Source organism: Mastigoproctus giganteus, chromosome 4 (genome assembly GCF_048544385.1).
Source record: "Mastigoproctus giganteus isolate SK-2022 chromosome 4, ASM4854438v1, whole genome shotgun sequence".
Taxonomy (NCBI): Eukaryota; Metazoa; Arthropoda; class Arachnida; order Uropygi; family Thelyphonidae; genus Mastigoproctus; species Mastigoproctus giganteus.
Window position 1 is genome coordinate 234,657,475 of NC_143578.1, and position 15,990 is coordinate 234,673,464.

General features: G+C 38.5%; 1 protein-coding gene across 1 annotated transcript in view; it reads left to right on the forward strand.

Moving 5' to 3' along the window:
• Positions 1–15,990, forward strand: part of LOC150087503 (MFS-type transporter SLC18B1-like) — a 132,912-nt gene that overhangs the window by 17,503 nt on the left and 99,419 nt on the right. The window lies entirely within an intron of this gene.

The window sequence follows — 15,990 nt, forward strand, 5'->3', positions numbered from 1 at the left end:
GAAGCTGTCATAATTATGGCTAAGGGTTTGCTTACTTCCTTTGCTGCCTTCTTTAATATAACTGGATAGATCCCATCCACCCCAGGTGCCTTTCTTGTGTTTATCTTCAACAACTTCTCCTCCACTTTACTCTTAGTTATTACAAGATTATCTAGCTTACTGCCAGAGTTGAATACACCTCTGGCATTCCCCTCGCTGAATAATTCCTCATGTGTGAATGTCAATGCAAAATATTCATTTAGTTTGTTAGCTACCTGAGCAGGATCATCAACAGTTGAAACATCGATATCAAATGGCCCAATCTGATTCATCCCCTTCCTTCTAGAGTTTACATAAGTAAAGAACTCTTTGCTGTTTTTATTTGCATCCCTTGCCAAAGATTTCTCATAATCTGTCTTCGCCTGCCTAACCTCCTTTGTAACTTGGTTACAGATCAACTTATATCTATCATTGGCTTCTGTGTCACGTGTTAATTTATATGTATCCCATGCATTTTTTTTTCTCTGCCATATGTCTCATTAGTTCATCTGACATCCATTTTGGCCTAAACCTTGAACAATATTTCTTAGTTGGTATGTAAAGCTTAGTAGCTTCCAAGATCAGTTCTTTGAATGCTTCCCATTTTGAATTTGCTGTTGGTAACATCATCAGTTGTTCCCACTGTATAGAATTTAAATACCGTCTCAGACCATTGTAGTCGCCTTTACGAAAGCAATAACCCTTCCCTTTACCCCTGATGGTAGTTACCTCTTTGAGTAAATCCCACTTCAACACAATGTGATCACTGCCACCTAGTGGTTCCTTTATCTGCAGATTCTTAATGCATGAAAAATCACTACTGATAATCAAATCAAGTGTATTACTCCCTCTAGTTGCCTCCTGAACATGCTGATGTAGAAAACAATCATCCAATAATCCACAAAAGCCTTGCTAGTGTGTGAGTGACCAACCTACAAATACCAGTCAATATCTGGGAAATTCAAATCCCCCATTATAAGACTCTCTGATTTACTGGCCCACTCTATTTCCCTGTACAGCTTCTTATTATACTCATCAGAGTCATTAGTCTTATAGCACACTCCTACCCTCAGTTTTGATCTCCCAATGCTTATGTCACACCAAACTGACTCGACACTGCACTGCCCAGCGATGTTGACTGGCTTCACTTCCTTGGATTTTATGTGTTTCTTAACTAATAGCATAACTCCTCCTCCCTTCCTATCCTGTCTATCCTTTCTGTAGACATTGTACTCCCCAAATTCCAATTCTGCCTTCTTTATATCTGTGTGACACCACGTCTCTGATATCCCAACAATATCCGCCTTTGATGCTTTGAGCAATACCTCAAATTCATCCAATTTATTTACCAAACTCCTAGCATTGGTGTACACGCAAGGTTTTTTACTTATGTAAACTCTGAGTGAAAGTCAATGCAACGAGGCATCAATATGTTTAAGAGTATAAATAACCTATATAATAATGGTGTAAATACACCATAGAAAATCTTCAAATAGGCCTCTGGGGTTGGGAATATTCATATCCATAACTGCACAATCATACACCAACCTTTATTAAAATTATAAATAGTGTTATGTTATATTAAAATAATGATCTACATCATTATTTTAATTGTGCAGTTATTATGAACACCATAGAAAACTCTTAAACGAAAAAACTGTAGTGTGAAAGGGCATCATTTTATCTGTATTTCATATTGTGCTACCTCGAATAAGTAATGCTTCACTAAAAGAGAAGACTGTTGTTACTTATTCTCAGTGGTGCCCACTGAGAATAAGTAATATAGTTTTTTCGTTTAAGTGTTTTCTATGGTGTATTTACACCAATATTATATAGATTATGTAAACTCTAGAAGGAAGGGGATGAATCAGATTGGTCCACTTAATATTGATGGTTCAACTGTTGATGATCCTGCTCAGGTAGCTAACAAACCAGTGAATATTTTGCATCTACATTCACACATGAGGAGTTATTCAGGGAGGGGAATGCTAGAGGTGTATTAAACTCTCACAGTAAGTTACATAATCTTGTAATAACTGAGAGTAAAGTGCAGGAGAAATTGTTGAAGATAAGCATGAGAAAGGCACTTGGGGTGGATGGAATCTATCCAGTTATATTAAAGGAGGCAGCAAAGGAAGTAAGCAAACCCTTAGCCATAATCATAAGAGTTTCCTTGGACTCAGGGGCGGTACCCATGGACTGAAGAAGTGCAAATGTGACCCCAATCCACAAAGGAGGATCAAAGGGAGTCACAGGTAATTACAGACCTTTTAGTTTAACTTCTGTTCCAGGGAAATTAATGGAGGCACTTGTTAAAGAAGCATTGCAGGATCATCTAGACAAGACTTCAGTTAAAGCTCAGACATAGCATGGGCTTGTTAAGGGAAGTGTTGTCTGACCAATTTGATTGGGTACTATGATGTAGTCACAAAGGAACTGGATGCAAAGAATAATTTTGATATCATATATTTGGATCTTAGAAAGGCTTTTGAAACTGTTGCACATGGAAGACTGCTGCACAAATTGGAGCAGTGTGGCATCGGTGGCAAATTGATGCTATGGATAAAGGGATGATTGAGTGGGAAAAGACAGAGAGTTGTAATCAGTGAACACTGCCCTTTGTGGACTAAAATTATTAGTGGAGTCCCCCAGGGTTCAGTATTGGTCCATTGTTGTTTTCTGTATTCATTAGTGATATTGATGATGGTCTATCAGGCTTAATATCCAAGTTTGCAGATGATACGAAGATCGGCAGGGTTGATAATGACACTAATGATGGTACGCTGCTGTAACAGGATCTAGAAAAGTTGAGCAGATCATCTGAGAGGTGGCAACTGAAGTTTAACATTGACAAATTTAAAGTCTGCATATGGGAAGCAGTAACCCCAGAGTAATGTATCAACTGTGTGGTACTACACTGAAAGTGGTAGAGAGTGAAAAGGACCTGGGGGTAATTGTGAAGGCAGATATGAAGTTTTTCTGAGCAGTACAGATTGTCTGCAAGAGTAGCTTATGGTGTATTGTCAATGATATACAGGAATTTTTCTAACAGGGATAAGCAGGTGATTATCCCCTTGTATATGGCAATGGTCAGGCCACACCTTGAGTACTGTATACAGGTCTGTAGGCCTCATTTTAAGAAGGATGTAGAACTGTTGGAACTAGTACAGAGAAGGGCAACAAGATTAGTGAATGGAACAAAGGTTGCTATTACGAAGAAAGGCTTAAGTTTTGCAAATTACAGTGTCTGGAGATGAAGCCCCTGCGAGGTGATTTGATTGAGGTGTATAAAGCCTTGAATTGTTTGAGCATGCTCAATGCTGATGGGATTCTTCCTCTTGCTTAGAATAATCACCTGAGAGGGCATAAATTCACATAGCTGCTGACGAGGCCACTAGTGACAGTCGTGTTCCAAGCCGCTAAGTGGATTTTTCTTATTTATTGATTTGAAATTATTGTTTTTCTAAAACTTTTGATTTAAATTTAGTAGTATAACATTATTTTGTGATTTTTTGATTAATTTGGTGTATTTATTCTTTACTCGGCCTTGTAAAAGTATCGGTAAGGGTTTCCACGTGTTCGTAACTACCGCTACCGTTATTAACTTTCCCGCCATTGTGATACCGTACTAGATATACCGTAGGTTATATACCGTACTAGATAGCGTTAGTTGAACTTCGTTAGCAGTTAAATTGTACGTTTAAATAAATACATATAACGACTTAGATTACAAACGTAATATAATTAATAACATAACATAATTAATTAATAAATTAATAGAATCATGACTCAGACCAGAGCAGCAAAGCAAAAGGCTCAAGCTAATGGAAGTGCTGTGGCTCAGAGCAGAACTGAGGGGGGCAGTTGTCCTCTGACTCACAGCCTTATAAAATGCACTGTTTGCTTGAGTTTGCAGAGCAATCGGGTACGGAACATGATACTGCCAAGGGGGATGTCTTTGTGTGTGCGCGATGCAAGGAGTGTATCGATATCAGGCAACAACTCGGCGTTCTTTTGGGCCTATATGAGAGCTTGAAGGACAGGGTGGATGCCCTCGAAGAAACTAAATTGAGGGGCCCATCAAGCTCTCAGCTGCCCACATCAACGCCAGAGCTTGCACTTGGGCATCGCGTGACACAGAGACAACCCCCAAGGCAGAATGTGCTGGTCCCGAAGGAACTAGTAGTTGTTGGTGACTCTATTGTCAGGGAAACAGGGAACATGCTTTGTAAAAAAGATAGGTGGAACAGGACCAGGGTATGTCTGCCAGGGGCAAAGGTTGATGACGTTGTAGAGCGAATATCATCTTTTAAGGGCACAAAAGGTGATATAGTTGTACACGTTGGCACTAATAATATTAAGAGTAGGAGACCGGCAGAATTACTTAACAAGTACAGGTCACTGTTGAACAAACGCCGAGAATTAGGGTTGAATTTGAAAGTGTCTGCAATTCTGCCCAGACACGATAGGAGGGAGTATATGATGAGAGCCTTGTCGATCAATTCGGCCCTGGAAAGATTGTGCAAGGCTCAAGGGGTAGAATTTTTTTCAGCCTGGACTGTACTTGTTAACAGGAGAGATTGCTTCTACAGGGATGGGATACACTTAAATAGAAAGGGTGCAAGAATATTTGCTGATGCTATCGAGGCAGTGTTAGGTGGGTCGGAAAACTGCTAGCTTGGGGGGAGACAAAGACCAATAGATTGACAGTAGCCACTGGCAGAGGTGAAAGAGATTCTTGCACTGCTTCTATTAGAATGAGCAGAAGCCTGAAAAACAAGATGCATGGTATTTCAGAGACTGCTGGGAGCCATTGTGGTACAAGTAAACACATGGGTTGTGTTAGGGTAGCTAAGAATAGAAACAGGTGCAGGTATACTTGCGTGTACACCAATGCTAGGAGTTTAGTAAATAAATTTGATGAATTTGAGGTATTGCTCAAAACATCGAAGGCAGATATTGTTGGGATATCAGAGACGTGGTGTCACACAGATATAAGGGATGCGGAACTGCAATTTGGGGAGTACAACGTCTACAGAAAGGATAGACAGGATAGGAAGGGGGGAGGTGTTATGCTATTAGTTAAGAAACACATAAAAACCAAGGAAGTGAAGCCAGTCGACATCGCTGGACAGTGCAGTGTGGAGTCAGTTTGGTGTGACATAAACATTGGGAGATCAAAATTGAGAGTAGGAGTGTGCTATAGGCCTAATGACTCTGATGAGTATAATAAGGAACTGTACAGGGAAATAGAGTGGGCCAGTAAATCAGAGTGTCTTATAATGGGAGATTTTAATTTCCCAGATATTGACTGGAATTTGGGGGCTGGATACTCACACACTAGCAGGGCTTTTGTGGATTTATTGGATGATTGTTTTCTACATCAGCATGTTCGGGAGGCAACTAGAGGGAGTAATACTCTTGATTTGATTATCAGCAGTGATTCTTCATGCATTAAGAATCTGCAGATAAATGAACCACTAGGTGGCAGTGATCACAGTGTGCTGAAGTGGGATTTACTCAAAGAGGTAACTACCATTAGGGGTAAAGGGAAGGGTTATTGCTTCCGTAAAGGCGACTACGATGGACTGAGACAGTATTTAAATTCTATACAGTGGGACCAACTGATGATGTTACCAACAGCAAATTCAAAATGGGAAGCATTCAAAGAACTTATCTTGGAAGCTACTAGGCTTTACATACCAACTAAGAAATATTGTTCAAGGTTTAGGCCAAAATGGATGTCAGATGAACTAATGAGGCATATGGCAGAGAAGAAAAATGCATGGGATACTTACAAATTAACACATGACACAGAAGCCTATGATAGATACAAGTTGATATGCAACCAAGTTACAAAGGAGGTTAGGCAGGCGAAGGCAGATTACGAGAAATCCTTGGCAAGGGATGCAAAGAAAAACAGCAAAGAGTTCTTTACTTATGTAAACTCTAGAAGGAAAGGGATGAATCAGATTGGTCCACTTGATATTGATGGGTCAAGTGTTGATGATCCTGCTCAGGTGGCTAACAAACTAAATGAATATTTTGCATCAACATTCACACATGAGGAGTTATTCAGCGAGGGGAATGCCAGAGGTGTATTCAACTCTAGCAGTAAGTTACAGAATCTTGAAATAACTGGGAGTAAAGTGGAGGAGAAACTGTTGAAGATAAACACAAGAAAGGCACCCGGGGTGGATGGGATCTATCCAGTTATATTAAAGGAGGCAGCAAAGGAAGTAAGCAAACCCTTAGCCATAATTATGAGAGCTTCCTTGGACTCAGGGGAGGTACCCATAGACTGGAAATGTGCAAATGTGACCCCAATTCACAAAGGAGGATCAAAGGCTGACACAAGTAATTATAGACCTGTGAGCTTGACTTCTGTTCCAGGAAAATTAATGGAGGCACTGGTTAAAGACGCACTGCAGGATCATTTAGACAAGACTTCAGTTATAGCTCAGACACAGCATGGTTTTGTTAAGGGGAAGTCTTGCCTGACCAACTTGATTGGATACTATGATGCAGTCACAAAAGAACTGGATGCAGGGAATAACTTTGATATTATATACTTGGATCTTAGAAAGGCTTTTGATACTGTTGCACATGCAAGACTGCTACACAAATTGGAGCAGTGTGACATTGGAGGCAAATTGCTGCTATGGATAAAGGGGTGGTTGAGGGGGAGAAGACAGAGAGTGGTAATCAATGGACACTGCTCATCGTGGACTAATGTTATTAGTGGAGTCCCTCAGGGCTCAGTGTTGGGTCCATTATTGTTTTCTGTATTTATAAATGATATTGATGATGGTATATCAAGCTTAATGTCCAAGTTTGCAGACGATACGAAGTTTGGCAGGGTTGTCAAGGACACTACTGACACTATGCTGCTGCAACAGGATCTGGAAAGTTTGAGGAGATAGGCTGGGAGGTGGCAAATGAAGTTTAACATTGACAAATGTAAAGTACTACATATGGGAAACAGCAACCCCAGAGCAACGTATCAACTCTATGGTACAACACTGACAGTGGTAGAGAATGAAAGGGACTTGGGGGTGGTTGTGCAGGCAGATATGAAGTTCTCTGAGCAGTGCAGACGGGCTGCAAGAGTAGCTCATGGAGTATTGTCAATGATATACAGGAATTTTTCCAGCAGGGATAAGGAGGTGATTATTCCATTGTATAAGGCGATGGTCAGGCCACACCTAGAGTACTGTATACAGGTCTGGAGGCCTCATTTCAAGAAGGATGTAGAGCTGCTGGAACGAGTACAGAGAAGGGCAACAAGATTAGTGAATGGAACAAAGGGGTGCTCTTACGAAGAAAGGCTTAAGTTTTGCAAATTACAGTGTCTGGAGACTAGGCACCAGCGAGGTGATCTGATAGAGGTGTATAAAGCCTTGAATGGTTTAAGCATGCTCAATGCTGGTGGGATTCTTCCTCTAGCTCAGAATAATCACCTGAGAGGGCATAAATTCAAATTGAGGAAAGACAGATGTAGGATAGACGTGCGGAAATTTGCCTTTAGCCAGCGGGTGGTTGGTTGGTGGAACAGACTTCCATCCCTTGTGGTGGAGGTTGATAGCCTAAATAAGTTTAAGGCTCAGCTGGACAGGTATTTTGAACGAACAGAGGGGGTGAAGTGGAAGTGGTTTTTTTTTTTTTTTTTTTGTTTTTTTTTTGGCTGATGCTGCATAAGCTTGCTTTCTTGCATCAAATGCCTCTACTAATGCTAATGCTAATGCTAATTCAAATTGAGGAAGGACAGGTGTAGGATAGATGTGCAGACGTTTGCCTTTAGCCAGCGGGTGTTTGATTACTGGAACAAACTTCCATCTGTTGTTGCAAAGTTGATAGCTTAAACAGATTCAAAGCAGAACTAGACAAACATTTGGAGCGAGTGGATCGGTGAAATGAGAAGGGTGTGTTTGTGTTTTTTTTTTCTTTTTTTTAGTGATGTTATATAAGCTTGATTTCTTGCATGATGTGCTGTTGCTAATGTTACACCTAAGAGCTTCCAAGATTAATTCCCTGAAGGCCTTCAATTTAGAATTCACTGTTTTTAACATGATCAGTTGATCCCACTGTATAAATGTCAAAAACTGCCTGAGACTACTGTAGTCACCTATAATCCTTCCTGTTACCCTTGATGGTAATTATATCTTTAAGTAAATCTCACATCAGTAAACTGTGATCACTGTTACCTAGTGGTTCCTTTATCAGCAAATTCCTGATACATGAGTCATCAATGCTGATAATCATATCAAGAGTATTACCCCCTCTGGTTGCCCCTCAAACATGTTGCTGTAGAAAACAATCCTCCACGAATCCACAAAAAAATCTTGATAGCATGCAAGTGACCAACCCACAAGTTCCAATCAACATCTGGAAAGTTAAAATTCCCCATTACATGACATTCTGATTTACTGGCCCACTCTATTTCTCTGCACAATTGTTCATTGTACTCATCAGAGTCATTAGGCCTATAACACATTCCTACTCTCATTTTCCCTTTCGCAGTATGTCACACCAAGCTGACTCCACATTGCATTGTACACCCATTTCAACTGTATGCACTTTAGATTTTATGTGTTTCTTAACTAACAGCAGAACTCCTTCTTCCTTCCTACCCTGTCTATCTTTTTTGTACACATTGTACTCCCTAAATTCCAATTCTGCACTGCTTTTATCTGTGTTAACCCATGTCTTTGATATCCCAAAAATATCTGGCTTTGATTCCTTGATCAATACTTCAAATACATCAAATTTATTTACTATACATGTAGCACTGGTGTACACGCAAGTATACATGCACCTGTTCTTACTCTAAGTTATCCTAACAAGGCCTATGTATTTACTTGTTCCATGATGACTCTCAGCAGGTCTTGAAATCCCCAGCAACTTGCTCTCTAGGCTGCTGCTCATTACAATTGAAGCAAAGCAAGAATCGCTTTCGGCTCTGCCTGCGGCTACTGTTAATCTTTTAGTCTATGAATCCCACCAAGCTAGCAGTTTTTTGACCCACTTAATACTGCCTGGATAGTATCAACAAATATTCTTGCACCCTTTCTGTTTAAGTGTATCCCATCCCTGTAGAAGCAGTCTCTTCTGTTATCAAGCACAGACCACGTTGAAAAAATTCTACCCCATAAGCCTTGCACAATCTTTCTAGAGCCAAATTGATTGACAAGGCTCTCATCATATACTCCCTCCTATTGTGTCTTTCAAGTTCAACCCTAGCTCGCAACTTTTTTTCAATATTGACCTGTACTTGTTAATTAAATTTGCAGATATCTTACTCTTAAGGTCATTAATGCCTGCATGAAGAACAATATCACCTTGTGTGCCCTTAAAAGATATCTGCTCTACGACGTCATCAACTTTTGCCCCTGGCAGACATACCATGGTCCTGTTCCACCTATTCTTTTTGCATAATATATTCCCCATCTTCCTGACAATAGAGTCATCAACAATAACTAGTTCCTATGGGACCAGCGCATTCTGCCTTAGAGATTGCCTCTGTGTTGCCTGATGCACAGGAGTGTGCTCTGGCATTGAGTTAGGCAGCTGACAACTTGATAGGCCCTTCTTATTAATTTACTTGAGGGCATCTATCCTACACCTTAAACTCTCATAGATGCCCATCAGAACACTGAGTTGGCACCTAATTTCCTTACAGTCTCTGCACCTAGCACACACAAAGACATCCTCCTTGGCTAGATGATATCCTGTTCTAGACAAGTCTGCAAACACTTCACGCATTCTTTGAGACTATGATGCATTGTAGAACTGCCCCCCTTCAGTTCTCCCCCAAGCCACAGCACTCTGGCTGATCTGTGCGCATTGCTTTGCTGCTCTAGTCTGGGTCAAGATTCCTTTTAAGTACAGTTTAATTGACAATGAAATTTAATAAAATTAATAAATTTTACTGATTAATTGATAATATTATACTACACTAAGCTAACAGATTTCTAATGCAGTGCTGTGTGTTTTGCCATCTAGTTTTATGTTAAACCTTACACTACCTAGTTCGGGATATATGTTGTATCGTATAACGATGGCGGAAGTTACGAACGGTAAATCTACGGACACTAAGTATTAACTTTCAAAATCGCTATGTAAATTCAAAATAAACCAAGGAGCTTGACTAGTACTATAAGCTACTTATAGAAAATAATTTAATATAACAATTAAGTCAATAAAATGACTAAATATAATTAAAAACTTAGTGTTCGCCGGATTTGCAAAATCTTGTCCAACGCGTCGATACCCTTACCGCTACTTATACTTTCTTATATGATATCTTATACTTATATGATATCTTTTCAGTTTGCAGAAATGTTCTCCAGGATTGCTGGATAACTTATAAACATATAAACCAGGATTGGATATCTATTACACCTCCTTATAAAACTCCCATCAATAACAACAATAGTCTGAGCCATGGTTCTCAAATAGTACTGCTTAAAGGTTAAAATGACCACTTTATCTATAAATTCTTTTTTTTTTTTCAAAAGTAAAAAGAAAGGGTTAACCTCACTTTGCACTCTCTTTTCACTTAACTGAACCGCATAAATTTATTTCTTCATCATCATCATGAACTTGGTCCAGCTTAGTCTTTTAAGACCTGTTCCGTTGTGGCTCTTGGAAGTGGTCTTGATCTTGTCATTGTTGTCTTGGTCGACCCACATCTCTCTTGCCTGTAGGTTTGTAGTTAAATGCTAATTTTGGGATCTGGTCTGGGTTCATTCTTTCTAGGTGGCTGATCCATTTTTTCTGATACCGTTTTATGTAATTTACTATGTTATCTACTTTTAATTTCTCGCAGATATCTAAATTTCTTTGGTGGTCTAGTCTTGTAAAGCCTAATAATGGTCTTAAAACTCTCATTTGTGCTGCTTCTAGTTTGTGTGCATCTTTCTTATTTATGACCCAAGTCTCACAGCTGTAGAAGAGGGCTGATTTTGAAGTGATGTTGTGCAGTCGTAATTTTGTTTCAGTTGTCATTCGTTTTCCCAAGTGGCATTTAATTGTTCCATTCATTTTATTACATTTTTGTAGTTTAGTATGGTTATCTTTTCCTTTATTTGATATTAAATTTCCCAAATAGGTGAAATCAGATATTTGTTCTATTATTTTGTCATCAATAACAATTTTGACTCTTTGTATGTTTTTTCCACATAATCCCATTGATTTTGTTTTTGAGGTGGAGATTTTCATCTCGTACTTTTTACCTATTTTATTCAGTTCATTTGCTGCTATCTGTACTTCATCTTTGGATTTTGCAATTATAACTTGATCATCATACAATATAGTTTGGATTTCATTCCTGTTGTTCAACTGTATTCCGTTGTTAATTATTTGTTTCCATTCTTTAATAATTTTATTGATGTAGATATTAAATAAATTTAGTGATAGTCTACATCCTTGTTTGACTCTTTTATTGGTGTTAATTGGGTCTGAGAGTTGACCATTAAAATATTTTATACAGACTTTTGAGTTTTTATATAGGCTTTGCATTGCTTTCCGGAGTCGGGTTGGGATATTTTCTTCACCCAGAATCTGCCAAAGTTTTCCCCGGTTTACATGAATGGGTTGAGCACACTGAATTTTGATGGGATCCTTCCACTTGTTCAGATTACGAACCTAAGGGGGCATAAATTAAAATTAAGAAAAGACAGATGTAGAATAGATGTGTGTGTGGAAATTTGCCTTTAGCCAGCGGGTGGTTAATTGCTGGAACAAACTTCCATCTGTCATTGTGGAAGTTTATATGTTTAATTAAATTTAAGGAGGAACTGGACAGGCATTTGAAGGGAATGGTGTGATTTTTTTTTTTTTTTTTTGGCTGATGCTGCATAAGCTCATTCACTTGTTTTCTTGCATCACATGCCACTACTACTACTACTACTACTACTACATTGTCATATGCTTTTTATTTCTTGAATATAGCTAAATTTATAAATTTTGCTAGTGATTTTGGAAGTTACGACTTACTAATCTTACCACTATTCTGTCAGTGTTTTGGCATGAGTATTGTAGCACATAACAAGTAGTGCAGTGGAATAGTAAAGTTTTAATTGTGATAAATAAGTATCTCAAAGGTTTTAATCACTTGTTGGCATATATTTTTTTGTGTTTAGCTAAGGAATTTTACTTTTTAGTAATGATATAACTAATTTAACACTATGATTAGTGTAGCATAATGTATATCTTGAACTTGATAGCATAAGGTATAATGTAAAACTTTATAGCATAATACATATAATTGCATTTAGGAATCTATTAGCTTAGTGTAGTATTGTCAAATATTGACAGTCCATCCAGTTGACATGGATGATAAGTTCAACGCTGAATCAGTTTGGTGTGATGCAAGCTCTGGGAAAACAAAATTGAGGGTAGGAATGTGTTATAGGCCTAATGACTGTGATGAGTATACAAAACAGCAATACAGAAAAATAGAGTGGGTCAACAAATCAGAATGTCTCATAATGGGGATTTTAATTTTTCAAATGTTGACTGGAATTTGACTGGAAGTTAGTCTCTTTCATACTAGCAAGATTTTGTGAATTTCAAGAAAGGCAACAAGAGGAAGCAATACTCTTCATCTGGTTTTCAGCAGTGATTCTTCATGCATTAAGAATCTGCAGGTAAAAGACCCACTGTCTGACACTGATCACAGTGTACTAATGTGGAATTTAATTAAAGATATAACCACTGTCAATGGTAAAGGGAAAGGTTTTTGCTTTCGTAAGGATGACTTCAGTGGTCTCAGACAGTTTTTAAATTCTGTGCAGTGGGACCAACTGATGATATTACTAACAGAAAATTCTAAATGGAAAATATTCAGGAATTAATCAAAGAAGCTACTAGGCTTTTCATATCACCGGAGAAATACTGTTCAAGGCTTAGACCTAAATGGATGTCAGATGAACTACCGAGACACAGAGAAAAAAAGGGCATAGAATGCATATAAATTATCAGGTGTTCAGAAGCCTATGGTAAATATAAATTAGTCTGTAATCAAGTCACAAAGGAGATTATGCAGGCTAAGGCAGATTATGAGATGTCTCTGACAAAGAATGCAAAGATAAACAGTAGAAGAAAGGAAAGGTTGAATCACATTGGGCCACTTGATGTCTATGGGTTAACTGTTGATGACCCTGCTCAGGTTGTGAACAAATTGAATAGGTATTTTGTATCTACATTCACACATGAGGAATTCTCTAGGGAAGGGGATGCCAGAAGTTTATCAAACTCTAACAAGGAATTAATGACTTTATGACAGCTGAAAGGAAAATGGAGGAGACATTGTTGAAGATGGACATAAAAAAGGCACCTCAGGTGGATGGAATCTATCCAATTATATTAAGGAAGGCAGCAAAGTAGGTAAGCAAACCCTTAGCCGTTATTATGAGAGCATCCTTGGATTCGGGTTCCTATGGACTGGAGAAGTGCAAATATTTTCCTAATTCATAGAGAGTTGGATCAAAAGGCAACATGACTAATTACACACCTGTTAGCTTAATGTCTGTTTGAGGGAAAATAATGGAATCACTGGTTAAAGAAGTAATTCAAGACCATCTGGACAGGCATGCAATTGTACTGCAATAAAAACTTGGATTTGTTAAGAGACAGTAACCAATCTGATAGGTTACTATGATGTAGTGACCAAGGAACTGAATGCAAAAAAATAATTTTTACATCATATTCTTGGATGTCAGGAAGGCTTTTTATGTTGCACATAAAAGACTACTGTGCAAACTGGAGCAACGCGACATTAAGGCTCAATGGGCACTGCTCTTTGTGGACTAATGTAATTAGTGGAGTTCCTCAGGGTTCAATGCTGGGCTCATTTTTGTTTTCAGTATTTATTAATGATATTGATGAATATGTATTAGGCTTAATGTCTAAGTTTGCAGATGATTAAAAAAAGGTTAGCAGGATGGTTAACAACGGTCATCAGGGTGAGCCACTACAAGATCTGGGAAAATTGGGTCTCAGAAATGGCACTCGAAGTTAACATTGACAAATGCAAGGTACTGCATATGGGTAACAGTAACCCCCAGAGCAACTTATCAACTGTTTTGTACTTAGGGTAGTGGAGAATGAAAAATATCTAGGGGGTAATTGTGCACGAAATTCTCTGAGCAGTGCAAACATGCTGCCAGGACAGCCCATGGGGGTTTTGTCAATGATATACAGAAACTTTGCTAGCATGGATAAGGAGGTAATTATCCTTTTGTATAAGGCAATGATTAGGCCGCATCTTGAGTACTGTGTACAGATCTAGAGGCCCCATCTTGAGTACTGTGTACAGGTCTAGAGGCCCCACTTTAAGAACTGTGTAGATTTGCTGGATCAGGTGCAGAGAAGGTAAACCAGACTGGTGAAGGTAACAAGAGAGTGCTCTTACCTAGAAAGGCTTCAGTTCTGCAAATTGCAGTGTCTCGAAACTAGGCACTTGCATAGAGATCTGATTGAGGTGTTTAAAGCCTTGAATGGATTGAGTAAGCTAAATGTTAATGGCATTCTTCCACTATTGCTGAGACTACACAATGAGGGGGCATAAATTCAAGTTGAGGAAGGATGGTTGCAGGATAGATGTGCAGAAGTTTGCCTTCAGCGAGCAGGTGGTTAATGTTGGAACAGGCCTCCATCTGTTGTTGTGGAAGTAGGTGGGTTGAATAAATTCAAGGAAGAACTAGACAAATTCTTGGAGGTTACAGGTGGAGGTTTTTTTTTTTTTTTTGTGGCTATATAAGCTTGCAAACAATAGCAAAATTATAATTGCAGAAAAGAAAATCATTTTCGTGGCAAATCACACAACACTAATATAGGTGAACGCTTATTTGCATTCAAAACAAAATCAAAATATCGAAATGCACCATCCACATACCAGGTCAATTTTCAGACCAATGGTATATGCATATAAGTCAGGCAAGTGGTTAATAGGCCATTTTAAAAGGCAAATGTTTCCTTTTGCAAGTTGTCTCTACCTGTATTAATTATGACTTTCAATGAACTCATTAAGTTCATAGCTGAGCCAGATATTTAATATTGCATTTTAAAATATTTTGGAGACTTCCTTTACAAATGTTTATCTAAAGGAAGTCTCCTTTCTTCCTTTACAAATGTATTAATGTTTATTGTTTTTTTACTATTTTTTTACCAAAGGCAGCCAAGGAAGTAAGGACTTCAAATATATATTAAAGAATAGTATTTTACTAAAAAAGGAAATTAATAAATAAAAATAGAAAATACAACTTCATGTGGAATTCTGATTCATTTGTCATACAGTGTTCTGACAATATCTGATGAACTATTCAAAATATTGATATCTTCTGCTGATTTGTTATCAGTTAGCATTAGTAGAGGCATTTGATGCAAGAAAGCAAGCTTATGCAGCATCAGCCAAAAAAAAAAAAAAAAAAAAACCCACTTCCACTTCACCCCTCTCTTCGTTCAAAATACCTGTCCAGCTGAGCCTTAAACTTATTTAGGCTATCAACCTCCACTACAAGGGATGGAAGTCTGTTCCACCAACCAACCACCCGCTGGCTAAAGGCAAATTTCCGCACGTCTATCCTACATCTGTCTTTCCTCAGTTTGAATTTATGCCCTCTCAGGTGATTATTCTGAGCTAGAGGAAGAATCCCATCAGCATTGAGCATGCTCAAACCATTCAAGGCTTTATACACCTCTATCAGATCACCTCGCTGGTGCCTAGTCTCCAGACACTATAATTTGTTTAAGAATAGGATTCCTTCCCCTTCATAAAGATTTAATCAATTTTACTCAAAAATTAGAACAGGTGTCTCCATTCCTTGGTCAGAAAGTGTAGCACTGTCAAAACAAGTGTAATCAGGTATGGCACACAGTCAGATTGTTATTCTGAGTATATTTGAGCATAGCACTGAATGGTTAAGCACCATTGGTGGTGGACCAGAAATTGGGGGAACTATACTATAA